This window comes from Prunus mume, linkage group LG5 (assembly GCF_029339155.1).
Source record: "Prunus mume cultivar Tortuosa linkage group LG5, ASM2933915v1, whole genome shotgun sequence".
Taxonomy (NCBI): Eukaryota; Viridiplantae; Streptophyta; class Magnoliopsida; order Rosales; family Rosaceae; genus Prunus; species Prunus mume.
The window spans coordinates 540,593-555,507 of record NC_142702.1 but is presented as its reverse complement, the minus strand read 5'-3'; the positions used below and the strand labels follow the sequence as shown (position 1 = coordinate 555,507).

Here is a 14,915-nt window from a genome sequence, read left to right as displayed (position 1 = left end):
TTCGTATGCCCATTCTTTCCAAATCAAGACGAGCTTTGATTGTGTCGTTTTTCTTGCCCTCAATGTCTTGAATCGTACCTATCAAAGTGTCAAACACATTTTTCTCAACATGCATAACGTCGAGATTGTGCTTCAATTTTAGTTTCGACCAATATGGGAGCTCAAAGGACATAGACTTGTGCGTCCAGTTCATATGTGTAGAAGGTGCTGGTCCAACTAAGCTGTTTTGCGAGCAGGCAAAATCAAGCAGTTAAATTGTTCCAAGATGTCATCACCAGGACCATTCTCTAGGTCTGAGGTGACGCTCTGTGTTCCCGTCGAACTCTTTATCCTTTTCCCGCCATTCGTGGTCTCATGGCAACCATCTCTGATGCCAACTAGAAGTTACATCTTCCTTGCATACAGGGCATGCCATATAACCCTTTGTGCTTCACCTAGAAACCATTGCATATGCGGGAAAATCATTCACAGTCCACATCACTGCTGCCCGCAAAGTGAACATATTCCCAATGGATTTATCGTACGTGCGCACACCGTTTGCCCATAAATCCTTGAGCTCATCAACCAATGGCCTTAAGTAAACATCGATTGACCTGCCAGGATCCTCAGTTATCAAAACAGTCATCATCATGTACTCTTTTTTCATGCATTTCCAAGGCGGCAAATTATATGAAAATACGAAAATTGGCCAAGTCTTTGTGGTGTTGGTTTAGAACCCCGTACGAATTGAATCCGTCAGTGGCAAGTCTCAATCTAACATTTCGCGGATCAGTAGCAAAGTCAGGGAACGTTCGACCGAACTCTTTCCATGGTTCCCCATTTGCAGGATGCCGCATCACATCATCGTCTACCTGTTTTTCCTTATGCCATCTCATGTCTGTGGCGGTATGTGTCGACATATACAATCGCTGCAGCCTAGGTTTTAGAGGCAGATAATGCATGACTTTTTGTGGGATCTTAGTCGTTCTATTCTGAGATGTCATTTTGAACCTCGACTCATTGCATATAGGGCATATATCCAATGTTTCAAACTCTTTGTAGAATAACATGCAATTGTTTTTGTAAGCGTGAATTTTTTCATAACCCAATCCAAGACCATTCAACACCTTCTGCACGCGTGTTTATGGTCTTTCGGCAAACAATTGTTCGTCGGAAGCATTCTCTTGAAAACCCCCAAAAAGTAATCGAAACACAGGTTCGACATACGATATTTTATTTTTCCGTGCATTAGCTCCACAATGGCCGTGAGAACGGAAAAGCTCTTGCACCCCGGGTATAACTCTTGGTTGGCATTTTTAACAGTTTTTCATATTGTTCGAATTCTGCACTGTCCATTGGTGTAGGCATGTCATCTTCCCCTTCCTGATTGATGTTCGTCGATGCAAATGGAAAAGCATCGTTTATAATATCTATGACTTGTTCATTAGGATCCACAATAGGTTCAACATTGTCCACTCTTGTGGCATTTGAAGACGAAGCATTGTCTAATTGTTCCCCGTGAAGGTTCCAAATGCTATATGTCTCAATCATTCCATTCCTTACTAAATGAAATCCAGCATTTTCAATTGTCTCCCACAATGTGTTGTTACACCTCCTACAAGGACAACGGATTCTAGTTGCACCCGGGTTGTGTCTATGTGCGAACTCAATAAAATTCTCTATTCATCCAAGTATTCGTCTGCGCATCTATTTGGGTTCTGTATCCACAGCCTGCTCATAATTCCTGGAACCACAATCACAACACAACAATCACAAAAACTTCATACAAAGTTATAATGTCACCTTATGTCTCCGGTAAGGGTCCTATCCCATAGTCCTGTCACGTAACATACGGCTACATGAGATTAGATTTCAACGTGGAAGAATTTGGCAGCATCTCGATACAGTTCTTGAGGTGGGCATAGGCATAAATACCTATGTACCACCCGAAGAACATACCGAGATGACACCGAAATTTCCACAATCGAAACCTAGTCTGTAGCCGTAGATTACGTGACAACACTATCATTACCAAACTGTCCAAATAATGGGTTAATTCAAGAATTAATTGGACCGCAGTCATGCATTACGCATCCATACACGAAATCCAACTAATCTCGAACGGGAAACTAAGTTTTAGTACAATAAAAAACAAAGTACGAAGTTAATTTCAATTAACTTCGTACATCACAACACATTGTGCTACGTAACGGAAAATTCAACAACATAATATAAATATAATTTCACAACAAAAAATATAAAAACAATCAAATACCTTCTCAATCGTTTTCCACTAATCGCTAATTACAATTATCCCTAAAGACAACGAAATTAATCGTGTTAGTGTGAATTTAAATTAATACTTTCAAACTAACGACTACAAATACATACCTAAAGACCGTAGTCAACTCCCAGCATTATCAGAAGCTGCAGCAGATGCAGAGGAGAGCGAGCAAAGTTTTTTTTGAACTCTGCCTCGCAATGGCGAAATCCAGTATATGAAGAAGAAGACTTTTGCGCGACGAACATTTTCGCGCAAAAAAATAAATTCCGTCGCGCAAAATCCCAAGTTCGTCGCTCATGTGTCCCGTTCGTAACCCAAATTTTTTTCAGCTCGCAACCGTGTCGACATCCGACTTTGCGCAATGCAAAAGTTTTAAATCGTATAAAATTAAGCATCCGTCGCGCAAGCTATAAGCGCAAAGGTTTCTTTTGCGACGATTGTTGTCGTCGCGCAAGTGTTTGTCGCTAGATATTAAAATTGGCGGTTTTTATATAACTTTACGCGACGAAAACATTTTTTGTCGCGCTAATTGATTTTGCGCGACGATATTGGTTGTCACGCAATGTTTTGACGCCATAAAAACTTTCCCGCATTTTTGTTCCTCCCTTTGCGCAACGACCAGCTTTTGCGTCGCGCAAAGTGCTCTTGCATGACAGAATATATTTGTCGCGCAACTTTTTCACAGTTTGCGTGAGGAATTTGTTTTTCCGTCGCATAATTATCTCTTGCACGACGAATTTTTCTTCGTCGCGCAAATAGGAAAATGTAGTAGTGTTCCCACAATGCTTCTATACTTTTCCTCACTTGCATATCCACTTCCATCATCTTTAGATAACTTCTCAGTAGCTACAAGAGGAGTTGTGAAAGTCTTTGCTTCATTTAATCCAAACTTACTCAGTAAAGAACTTGCATACTTCTTCTGATGAATGAAGATGCTAGAGTTAGTTTGAATCACTCCCATTCCGAGGAAGTGATGAAGAAGTCCCAAGTCTGTCATCTCATACTTCATTTTCATGTCTTCCTTGAACTCTTCCAGCATTTTTGCAACTGCCAGCGTAGACTATATCGTCCACATAGATAGAAATAGTCAAGATATCTTCTCCCCTTGCTTTTATGTACAAAGTTGGTTCACTCAAGCTCTTCTTGAAACCACACTGTGAGAAATAATTGTCAATCTCTCCATACCAAGCCCTCGGAGCTTGTTTTAGGCCATAGAGAGCCTTATGAAGCTTGTACACCTTTTCCTCCTTGCCTTTGACTACAAAACCTTCCGGCTGCTCAACATAAACCTCTTCTTGTAGAACTCCATTCAAGAAAGCCGATCTAACTAATACAGTTTCCAGCTCTTTTGTGCAGCTAAGGCTATTAAGGTTCTAATGGTTTCCAACCTAGCATCCGGTGCATAAGTCTCATTGTAGTCCAAACCAGGCTTTCGTGCATAGCCCTTTGCAACCAGGCTCGCTTTATTCTTCAACACTGTGCCATCAAGATTTAACTTGGTTTTGTAGACCCATTTAACCCCTATAACAGGTTTTTCAGTTGGTCTGTCAACAAGTGTCCATGTGCCATTTTTTTCAATCATAAAAAGCTCATCCTCCATAGCTTTTAACCAAGACTTGTTTTGTTTGGCATCCTCATACTTCTCTGGATCCATAATGCACAGATTGCATTGAGCTAACACTGCTAGCTTTGGAAGCTCATATGCCGCAAACCTAAGACCATGGGTTAAAGCTTCATGCTGATCTTGGTTACAGAAGTTGCTGATATTTAACATTCCAGAGCGCTCATTCTCGGGAATATAGGGCTGAGCACCTTTCTCTAGTGCTTGCTGGACATAGCCATTGAGGAATGAAAGGCTTTTATCAATCTGCAAGAGAAGATGAATATTAATATTACACAAAATAATCTTATTCAAGAAATAAATAAATGGTTTCCGCATGATCCAAAATCAAGGTTTTCAAGCATATTAGAGAAATAAAATTGTAAAATCCATGAAAAGAGCAACTTATAACTAAAGGGAAGAAATAAGATGCAAGGACCAGGGACGAAGCAGTCGGGAAACTAATTAAAGCATGTCGTGTATTACCAACCAAAGGCAGCTACATAAATTAAGTTTCGCCAGTATAATAGATGCATATTGGTCAAATAAGCAATTTTAATCATTCATAAACTGATTCCGAATTTTTCACAATATCATCATGTTTATATGCGCCAAAACTACAATAAAGCAATCTTTGTATTTTTTTTACAGGGAAATCTACAATTAGTGCCTGCAGCATGAGCATAATACGGGGGGTGTATCCAATTCAAATTTTTAATGACTTTTATAGAGTTTAAAAGTCTGGAGGTATTCAATTTAGACTTTTAAAGAGTATATAAAAGTCTAGTTGTATTCAATTGTGACTTTTAAAAAGTATTTAAAAGTTTGGTGATATTCAGTTATGACTTTTAAAAAGTATTTAAAAGTTTGGTGGTATCCAAAAAGTTAATGACTTTTAAAAAGCTTATTGAATGAATGACTTTTCCATACTTTTAAGGCTAATTGTTAAGAGCAAAAGTCTTGCCAATTTACTAGTGACTTTTATCAACTCTATGAGAGTATTTAAGAATTTGTCATCTCTATGAAAGTCACTCACTTAAAAAAAAGTCTTTATAAGTATGAATTGGATACACCCCAAGTGTCAAGCAATAATAAGGCTTCAGAAACCCATGTACAATTTAATAATGATAACTGACATTATCACAATTGGGACCTGAAGATTATTATCTTCACATTGATCCATGCATGCATACATACACGAGAATGATAAAAGAAGGGAAAGCAATAATTTGCTGACCCTATTAAAACCTGTGCAGTTGATAACTGTATACATATATACATTCATAGCACATTTTCAAAATTTACCAAATAAAATATCGGAAGGTCAAGAACAGCATTAACCAAACAATACATGACATCTTTCTACTTAAACAGAGTAAGGTATCTATGAATGTATATATGTATACAGTTACCAAATAAGGTATCTAGTCAGATTATTTTTCAGTCAACATTTACAATGGCCTTTTTCTTTTGGACCAAAAAAAGTCCCTCATTTAATGATTTGCTTGCAATTGTCAGATATGGGCTCTTACTTTTTCTCAAACTTCATCCCATAAGTAGTACGGATAGGGCATATTTAACAAGGAAGCAAGCAAAGCTATTCCTTCCGCATTCACAGTCAGTTAGGATACATGTTCATTTTTCATAGTATTTCTATTTTGGAAAATATTCTTCTGGATCTATACAGTTTTAAAAATATTTAATGTTGTGTCATGATTCATAATAACGTATCTGTGAAACACAAACACAATCATGATCAGAAAAACTGAATTATGTTGCATCAAAGATAATGTATCCATATGAGAAAGTACATTATCACGATGTGGAAAAGTGGTACGTCCTATTAGAACAATTTACAAGGCTATTACACTTTTTAATGAGACATACATTAGTTCACTTTCCTTATACCTAATTTATATTCATCAAGGATTCTATTTGATATATCTCAACAAATGCTTTCCAAAAGATACATTTTGTAAAAAGAAAAAAACCAGAGAAAATTAAAGTTACAGTATATCGTTTGGCATATAACAATAAGAGGGTCACCAAACTTAATGAATCACAAGGTTAAACAACCATTAGACTTTACCATTAGAAAACAGGAGGTTCAGACAGTAAGCCAACGACCACCAAATAACAAGGAAAAGAGAAATGCAGAACTACTATAGTTCTTAATACTTTAAAGGAGAAGCTAAAAAACGAAGGGTACAAGTAGATAATGCAATTAAATATGACCTCAATGTCTTCACAACTTGCATCTTACGGCATAATACTCTCAACTCCAGGAGCATCTAAGCTAATGACAGCTTGCAATTCATATGCACGCTGCTGCAGATCTGTTGAGTGAGAAGCTGACAATTCTTCCACCAAATATTGACACTGCAAGGGAAGAAAGATTTTTACCAATCGATATATACTTCCAAGACAGGCCAAAACAAAATGAAATGACAACATTATAGCTAATCATTGATTAGATGAATGTCAACATTATAATGGTGTCCAGAAAACTTCAACTTAAAAAAAGCATTAAACATTCATCATGCAACTATAGAGCTCTGGACCTCAAAGCTCAGTCTGTTTTGTTTTCAAGTCTCCTTTCTGTTTTCATTTTACATCTTTAATTTTTGTTTCAAAACAATTTGTTACTTTAGGATGTAGAATCGCTTGTTAGCGCTTTAGAGTTTATGGTTTAACTATTGTGAATGGTAGCCGATAACCTGAGAGCTAAACCTGATACCCTAAGCACTAAATGGATGATTTGAAGGCCCACCAAACAGGAAAACTTAACCCTAAACCCTAAAGCTAAGCTCTGAACAGCTGAAAAAGCAAGGGAAATAGCCTAAAATGCCACCCATTTCATAATTTTAACTAAAAATACCACCCCTTCCCAATTTTTTTACAACTACCACCTTTAAATATAAAATTATTGTCCACTTATTGTACCCATATCAGTTTTTCAGAAATTGGCTTCTCTCTCTAACTCTCTTCGCTCTATCTCTTCGGCCCGTCTCTCTCCCTCGTGTACCTCTCTCTCGTCGACGCAATGGTCTTTCTCCCTCAACAGTGGTTGTTCATCCAAGCGAAACTCCATCGTTGACATCCACGAGGTACTGTTCATAACCCTTTTCTTTGAAATTTGTGGTTTTTGTGAATTTGGTTTATGGGGTATGGATTTGTAAGAAATTGGTTTAGGGTTTTAGTGTTTAGGGGTTTCTCAGAAATTGGGTTTGGGCTTATGGGTTTCTATGAACTGGGTAATAACTCACACCCACTCTCACTCGCTCGCAGGCACTGTTCACAGAAATCAAACTCTTCATTTTGTCACAGAACGTTTGGGCTTCGTTCACCTTTGTCTGGGTAAGTCCCAACTATCTATATTGTTTGATGAGATTTTAACAATTGAAATGACTGTATTAAACATTCTTATGTTGGATAGAACACAAACATTCTTATGAGATTTTAACAATTGTATGTCATTTTCTGCATATTATGAGCTTTTAGTTCTTAATTCATAAATTCAAATTAAAAAACTTCTAGTTTGATGAGGCTGAAGCAAAAACTTCTGACATTATCAATATGGAACTAATAGGATGAATGTCACAGCTGGTTAGGTATCCGCTATCCATATGTGGTGTGCCATGCCTTAAATGTATGCAATTTAGTATTTTAAAATCCTATATTCCAATTTAATGTACATGGAGTCTTGTAGCATACGAAATATATTTTCGGCATCATCTCTAAATTTGGTTACAACTTATGAAACAGGTTGGTGATACGAAAGGAAGTATTGAGGAACTTTACGTTACCGTGAGTGAGTTGCAAAGTGCGCTTACTAGTTTGGTGAGTTCTGCTTCAACGTGTATTGGTGTAGGCCAAATTTGGAATTTTTGGGATTTCCTAGAGTTTCACATTACATGCGCTCTCTCAGTTTTTTACTTTCCCCTTATGTACTAATTTTCCTTTACATCACTCTCTCTGAGACAAATTTTTCTTTGAATTTGTAGCAACTTCTCTTACTTTTCCCTTTTGCAGGATTACAAGCTAGGTTCCATTTCAGAAAAGCAGGTAAAACAACTCTTTTTTGTTCAAATAGAGAAGCCATAATTAATTGATGAGAAAGTGAAGTATTTATTAGAAGCCATAATTAATGTGCATATAACTCTGTTCTTTCACCAGTGTGTAACACTTTTGTAAGTAAGATATGTCTTTGCTTTGGAGTACTTGCAGTGGCTGTTGCATTTATTTCGATACACACATCACTTTATTTATCCGCTTAAGGTTGTACTGATGGAAATGCCTCGTGCAGGAATTAGTAGCTGGGGTTTGAGCCGTTGAATTAGTAGGTCAGTTGTAAATAGCTGGGGTTTTGTTTATGCGCTGTATTTTTTGTTTATTTTTCACTTAATATCCTATAATAGGTTGTTGATAAGTGCTGATTGTGTATTGCTTGTTATTGTCTAGATTGCAACGGACTGAAATTTTTTTTATAATATTGGCGTGCAAGGAAATATGGTTTCTCCAATTAAGTTGATGATTGCAGAGGAATAAAAGTTCCAAGAAAAAGCATTGGCCCTATCCCATACAAAGACTGCAATCAGTACAATAAAGGAGAAATTCAGTGAGAAACAGCTATGAACCTTTGAAGAGAGTTGTTTTGGTCATCTCCTACTAATTGAGGACCTAAAGTGGACTTCGCCAATTGTCCACGGCTTGTTGCTGAGGAAGGCTGATCCGAAGACAGTTTCACAAGTGAACGAGATCAAATTCATCATTGGCATTAAGGTGATCCAATTCACGGCGTAGCAATTTTGTGTCGTCACAGGGCTAAGGTTTGGAAACCTTCCCTTTATTCTGATTCCCACTAATGAGAACTGCTCATTGAAAAGGAAGTACTTTGGCAACAATAAAACTGTCAACCTTTTGCAATTGAAAAAGCCTTCATTATGATCGGATGATGTATTGAAGCTCGGATTTGTATACTTTGCTGTGTTTGTGTTGTTGGGCAGTGAAAAACATGTCCACATTGACATATGATATTTGAATTTGGCGGATGACCTTGAAGAGTTTGGGAAGTATCCATGGGGTGTTGTGTGTTATGCCAAGACAAATGCGTCACTTTTGAGGGTACTTTGTGCAGATTACCATCGAGTGAAAGTGCCCAAAAAAGCTGCGAAAACAAAAAAAATCTGAAAAGAAAGTAAAGACAACAGCAACTGGTAGACCAAGAGAGTACCACCTCAAAGGTTTTGCCTTTGCACTTCAGGTGAGCAAATTTCCATTCATGTTTAAGTTAAATTTCATTTGTTTACAATGACTCACGTTTTCTTCCTCAAACCAGATTTGGGCTTATGAAGTATTTCCAGCCTTGGCTGCACTACATTTGGTGGTGCACGAACATAATGCCTACATCCCTCGTATACTACATTGGAGGAGCAACACTTCGCTGCGTTTTTATGAGCTAATGAGCCAAGTATTTGAGAACCGTGAGGTTAGTTAAGTTTGTAATGATAATGTTAGGCATATGAAAATATAATATAATAAGTTTACTGATATGTATATTGTCTCTGTAAATTGCAGGTTGATGTGCAACTTATCCAGCCATCTGTAATTGACAAGCAGCAACCGTATTGGACTTGGGGTGACGTGTTGACAACATCTGAAGAACTTGTTGAGTTGCGATGACGCTGAACAAAAAACCAGCACTTCGCCTCGGTAGAAGAAAAAGATGAGGACATTGAAGAAACTGCTAGCCTTCATGTCGTCTTCTAAGGCAAGCATTACCTTTTTTCCAATATATACGTCATAATACAATAGGAAAATAACTTCTGTATTGTTCCGATATATTTTGGAAATATTGTAACACTTGCATTATAACTTATTGCAGGGTAAACTCGCGTCCACTGAGTTACGCACTTTGAAGCGTGACTTTCAAAGGACAAAGGATGAATTGGCCAAAGTTGCCAGTTCAAATCAAGCGCTTCGCAACAGAGTGCATGAATTGGAAGAAATGGTACGGAGGGAGTCATTCAAAGTTGAAAGAGAGTTTGCAAAAAATAAAAAGTGTGTGGAGGATTTCCGCAACACCCTGGCTTCAATGGAGCATTATTTTAAGCTGGAGATAGAGTAGCTGAAAAAACAAAATGGTGGGGTGAAAGAAGCTGGGGAAGGACATGAGGACCTCGGTAGTCCTCATATGAATGAAGGAGGCGACAATGACTTGTCGCCATTACATGACTATGTTACTCCGCCTACAGAACCAGCAGTAATGGAAACACAAGTCCTCGGTGATGGGCCGAACCTTCCGCAGCCATGGTAGTCGAAGAGCTAGAAATGGCCGCTCCAGTTCCTCACTTACAAGTGCATGAAGAAGCTGAGTAGGCACAATTCGAGAAGCTGCCTACCCCGGAATATGTGGCGAGTGTGACGAAATCTGCCAAAGGCTGATGTCTTTGTTAGAAGATTGAAAAATAGCTGAAAGTATGTCATCGGGAGGTCTGATGAATCCTCCAAGTATACCCACAATTAGTATGGCTGGTGATGAAGAAGGTAGTTCGAGTGTTGAAAAAAAAAGAAGTGGAAGGTAAAGGGTGTAGACAGAAGCGCCCGGCCCAGATATTGTTAAGTCCATTTACTGATCCTTTGAGGAAGAGGAGGACAATGAGTGTGTCGGATGCAACTGCAACCCCGCCATGTTTTGATCCATCAAAACCTCTACCCATTGAAGATGTGAAGGCAGTAATAGAGTTTTGCACTGCCTAGAAAAACGATATCAGGTTAGGATTCTTTACCTTCGAAATCCAATCGTCATCCTATTCTAGTATGTAGTCATATAGTAATGAGAAAATGTAGAGTTTGCTTTAATATGCATGTGTATATTTGTCATCAACAAAGTCAGAATTATGAGATGAGTACAAACGTAACCGTTGCAAGTTTGCCTTTTGTAGTGCGGAGGTGCAGCTGGAAGCATTTTCAGTGGGCTCTGATTTTTTCTACAAACTGATCGATGAAACGGCATGGATTAGCTCAAGGGTAAGAATACACAAATCTCTACTTTTTTACGATAATTCAATTGTTTTCTCACCTTTTTCAAGTGTACAATTGCCTGAAAATGTGCTGATATTATATGTCAACTTTCAGCACCTGGACATGGCAACCTTTCTTATCCGGAAAAGGCAACTCTCTCATCCATTGGTATTTGGAACTCACTGGACAATGGCAGATTATTCCTTGCTGGTAAACATGTTACCATGTTACATTCACTGCTTCATTTGCTTTCGGTTGTCATTCTATAATATGCTTTCATTTCAATGTCTGCATTAATTTCTAGAGCCATTAAAAGCGACTGCCAAGACACGTGGATCGAAGAAGGCAACTGCTTTAAACACCATTGACCTTCCACCCAACAAGCTAAAGAATATACATCACTTTGTGCACGGTACGTGGCAACACGGGTATGGCCAAGCCTTGGACAAAAGTCCGAAAGGTCTATTTTCCATATAATCTTGAGGGTCCCATTGGGTTGCAATCGAAATTGATTTGTTCGGACATCTGCAACTACTCATATGTTGCTTTTACCAAATCTGCAAAGTGGTTACACTACGCACCACATTAGCGTCTGGCACTAATCTTGTACAATATGAAGTTTTATGAAGATTTTGAGGTTGAAGAGGTTAAGCAAAAGGGGCTGAAGATGTCGAGGTTTACGCCATTCTCAGTTTGCAGCATTGCAGATGTGCCACAACAACGAGATGGGTAAGCTTTGTGAATTTAGTGCAGTTTATCCAAATTTTACATAACTGCAGTTCTAATTTCCCAACTTATTGGCCTCACAGTACGTCTTGCGGAATCAAGACCATACAATTCATCAAGCATCTCAGTGTTGGGCTTTCGGTGGATAAAGTTGACCCTTTGAAGATCAAATATTACCGACTGAAGCTTGCAATAGAGGGTTTAAGGGGGGAGGCATATGTATGAGGTAAATGTCTTAATGTCTGTGAATTGACCTCAGTGTGGACTTATGACTTGGGAATTCACTTTGCTCATTAATTATGTCAGGAACTCCTTTATATGAAGATGCAGATGTAGAACCTTTGCTGGGGGTACTTTGGCTCGTCATCCTGCCTTTTTGCTAGAGCTAGTTGGTTTTGTTAGTATTGTGAGGTGTAATATTGTACAATCTAGAAGCAGTGGCTAATTGCCTTACATGGCACACACACTGTTTCGATTTTGAAGGTTAACTATTTTGGACACCTCCATATATAAATATAGTTGCTGTTTATGGATGCTTAAGAATGGTAAATTATCTGACTTGATCGGTGAACTTCAGGTACTATTTTCATAATTTTTACTCTGCTTTGCTAGTGGAACTCGTACAACATTTTTATTTGGTGTTATTTTGTATGAGTTTTTAATTTTTTAATGCATTTGGTCAACTAGGGTTTTGATCAGTTAGATAGTTTATTTATTTAGGAGCTTGTGTCTTGTTGCTGAAAAAATTGATGGATTTGTGTTTATTTCTGTTTTGTTTGCAGTCTTTGTTGAATGGAACCGGAGAACAATCAGAAGGTGACTTTGATGCGATCGCATCACAAGTATTGGAAAAACTACTATAAATTTAGTGTCGAAGGATGCTTGATCAAGTTAAATTTTTGTTTTTTCTAATGGATATCAATTTTCCTGTGTTAATTTCTTTTAGGTGCGCCGACTGGCAGCTGAGGTCCGGCAACTTGGCTCGTCACGTCAGAAGGGGAATGACAGCCAAATTGGTATCTTACTTTCTCTGTTGTGTTCGAATGAATTCTTAGCATGCTTTGTGCTTTTTCCTCTTGCTTATAACCACTAAATTAATGCATGGTCTTGCCCTTACTTTTTGGTTAAGTTCTAAAACTTCTATTCCTTACATGTTATAATTTGTTATATTTTTTCATTGATTTTTTTCATAGGTTTGCCACCACTAATAATGCCAGCAGCTACCTTGGGGGCACTGGGTTATGGTTACATGTGGTGGAAGGTATCCAGATGATATATTTATGTTCATATTATTTCATCCATTGGTTCTGTGAGTTGTTGTCTTCTTTAAGAAAATCTAATATTTGCTCTTCACAAATGGTTAGGGTCTAAAATTCTCAGATGGAGAGCGTAGTATGACTGCTGCTGTTTCAAACTTGCATAAACATCTGGAGAGCGTGACAGAGGCTATTGCTGTAAGTTTCTTTTCGGCTGTCTATGCCGCACAGCCATTCATCAACTTTCTCCTCCTCACCAGATCACCCACCTCTGGTTCTTTTGCCTTTTCCTTTGTTTATTTTTAATGAAAAACGTTTTCTTTAGCCTCATTACATCACTTGAGCACTTTCAATTGGTCTTTTCCATGCTCTGTAATCAAGCACACTCATTTAGATTGAAGATTGAAAGCTTACTTCACTTGAATTTGTAAACCCAAAACAAGAAATTTGTCTCAAAGATTGAAGTGCTTACAATTCTCACATATGGGATTATGTTGCCTCCTTTAAAATTTGGAATCTGTTGAGACTGGAAATTAGTTTGTCAAGTTTACGAACGAACATCACGCTTTCAAGTTTAGTTTTTTGCATCAGCCAATCATTGGTAGCCTTAATTATAGACAAAAGGAATAAGTTTTATTGTTGATTAGAGCCACTCTATTAGATTGACAAATAGCAATCCGTAGGTTATAGACTTACAGTTCTAGGTTGTGTGGACAGCGAGACTAAAGTAAGCTCAAACAAGAACACATGTTAGGAGTTTTGTTAGAGTGCTTGCTCATTCATTATGAGGTAGAGAACCAACCTGTATTGAGCTTGAGTTCTGGGTACAAGACAGCGTGAACAAATTCTTGGCTCCAACGTCACTGCGTACACCATATTCAATGAACAAAATTGCATTTGTGCCCTCATCTCTAAGTGAGAACAATCTGATAATGGGCTACCTAGGTTTGCTGAATTGTGATCTGTGTTTAATTTACAAATCTTCAAATGCTATATGTCTTTCTGGTCCCCCTTTGTTTTAATATGTGTTTTGGTTTTCTGTATTTTTTTCTTCGGTTGCAGACTTATTCTGAATCACGTGGTCACAATTTCGCACTCAATTCAACATTTGATGAAATTGAATTTAACAAATATGATGGATTAATAATACCAGGAGGACGGGCACCTGAATATCTTGCTTTGGATGCGTCGGTTTTAGAATTAGTGAGAAAGTTTACTGACTCCGGAAAGCCAATTGCTTCGATTTGCCATGGGCAACTTGTCCTAGCAGCTGCAGGCTCGGTTAAAGGTAGGAAGTGTACGGCCTTCCCAGCTGTCAGACCTGTACTTGTTGCTGCAGGTGCTTATTGGGTGGAACCCGAGACCATGTTGGCGTGTGTTGTTGATGGTAATATAATTAATGGGGCTACATATGAAGGCCATCCCGAGTTCATTAGGCTTTTTGTGAAGGCACTAGGAGGTAACATAACTGGTTCAGATAGGAGGATCCTGTTTCTCTGTGGGATAAGTTTTATTTTCCTTCGTAGTGCAATGAGAAATATGAAATTGTGATGCCGATCAATATTGAGTATATATAGTATCGAGATTTGCCCTCTTACAGATACTTCTGAAAGATAGTGAAAATAACCTAAAAAGGCTTTACCAGATTTGCCACAATTCTGGTGTGATAGGGTTCCATCATTCATTCCTATGTGTTTTTTCAATGTTTTGGTGGTATGCTTCATTGGTCTGCCTACCTGGGTCCGTTGCCGGTTGGAATACTTGTTTGTCAGGTCATTTGTTTGAGTTGTGAACTTGTGAAAGTAAATCCAAACATGCATACTGGTCATTTTTCAAGTTGTTTGAATTATGGATTCTAAACATGATACATAGACAAGTACATCGTTTATGAATTTTAAAAGACTTTTTTACTTTAATTTCTCGGAAAGTTGACTACTGAAGAATTTCAATTCCCTCCTTCCCCCCAAACTGAATACCTCCAATACCCAAGCCAATTAGGTCTCCAAATTCGAAATGCTACTACTGCCCTAGACCCATAAATTAGTTG

General features: G+C 38.1%; 2 pseudogenes; one reads left to right on the top strand and one right to left on the bottom strand.

Annotated features, from left to right (window-relative positions):
* LOC148916551 (AP-4 complex subunit epsilon-like) overlaps nt 1-14,915 on the bottom strand; it is a 103,091-nt pseudogene that overhangs the window by 21,336 nt on the left and 66,840 nt on the right.
* LOC148916556 (uncharacterized) lies at nt 8,373-9,120 on the top strand (annotated as a pseudogene).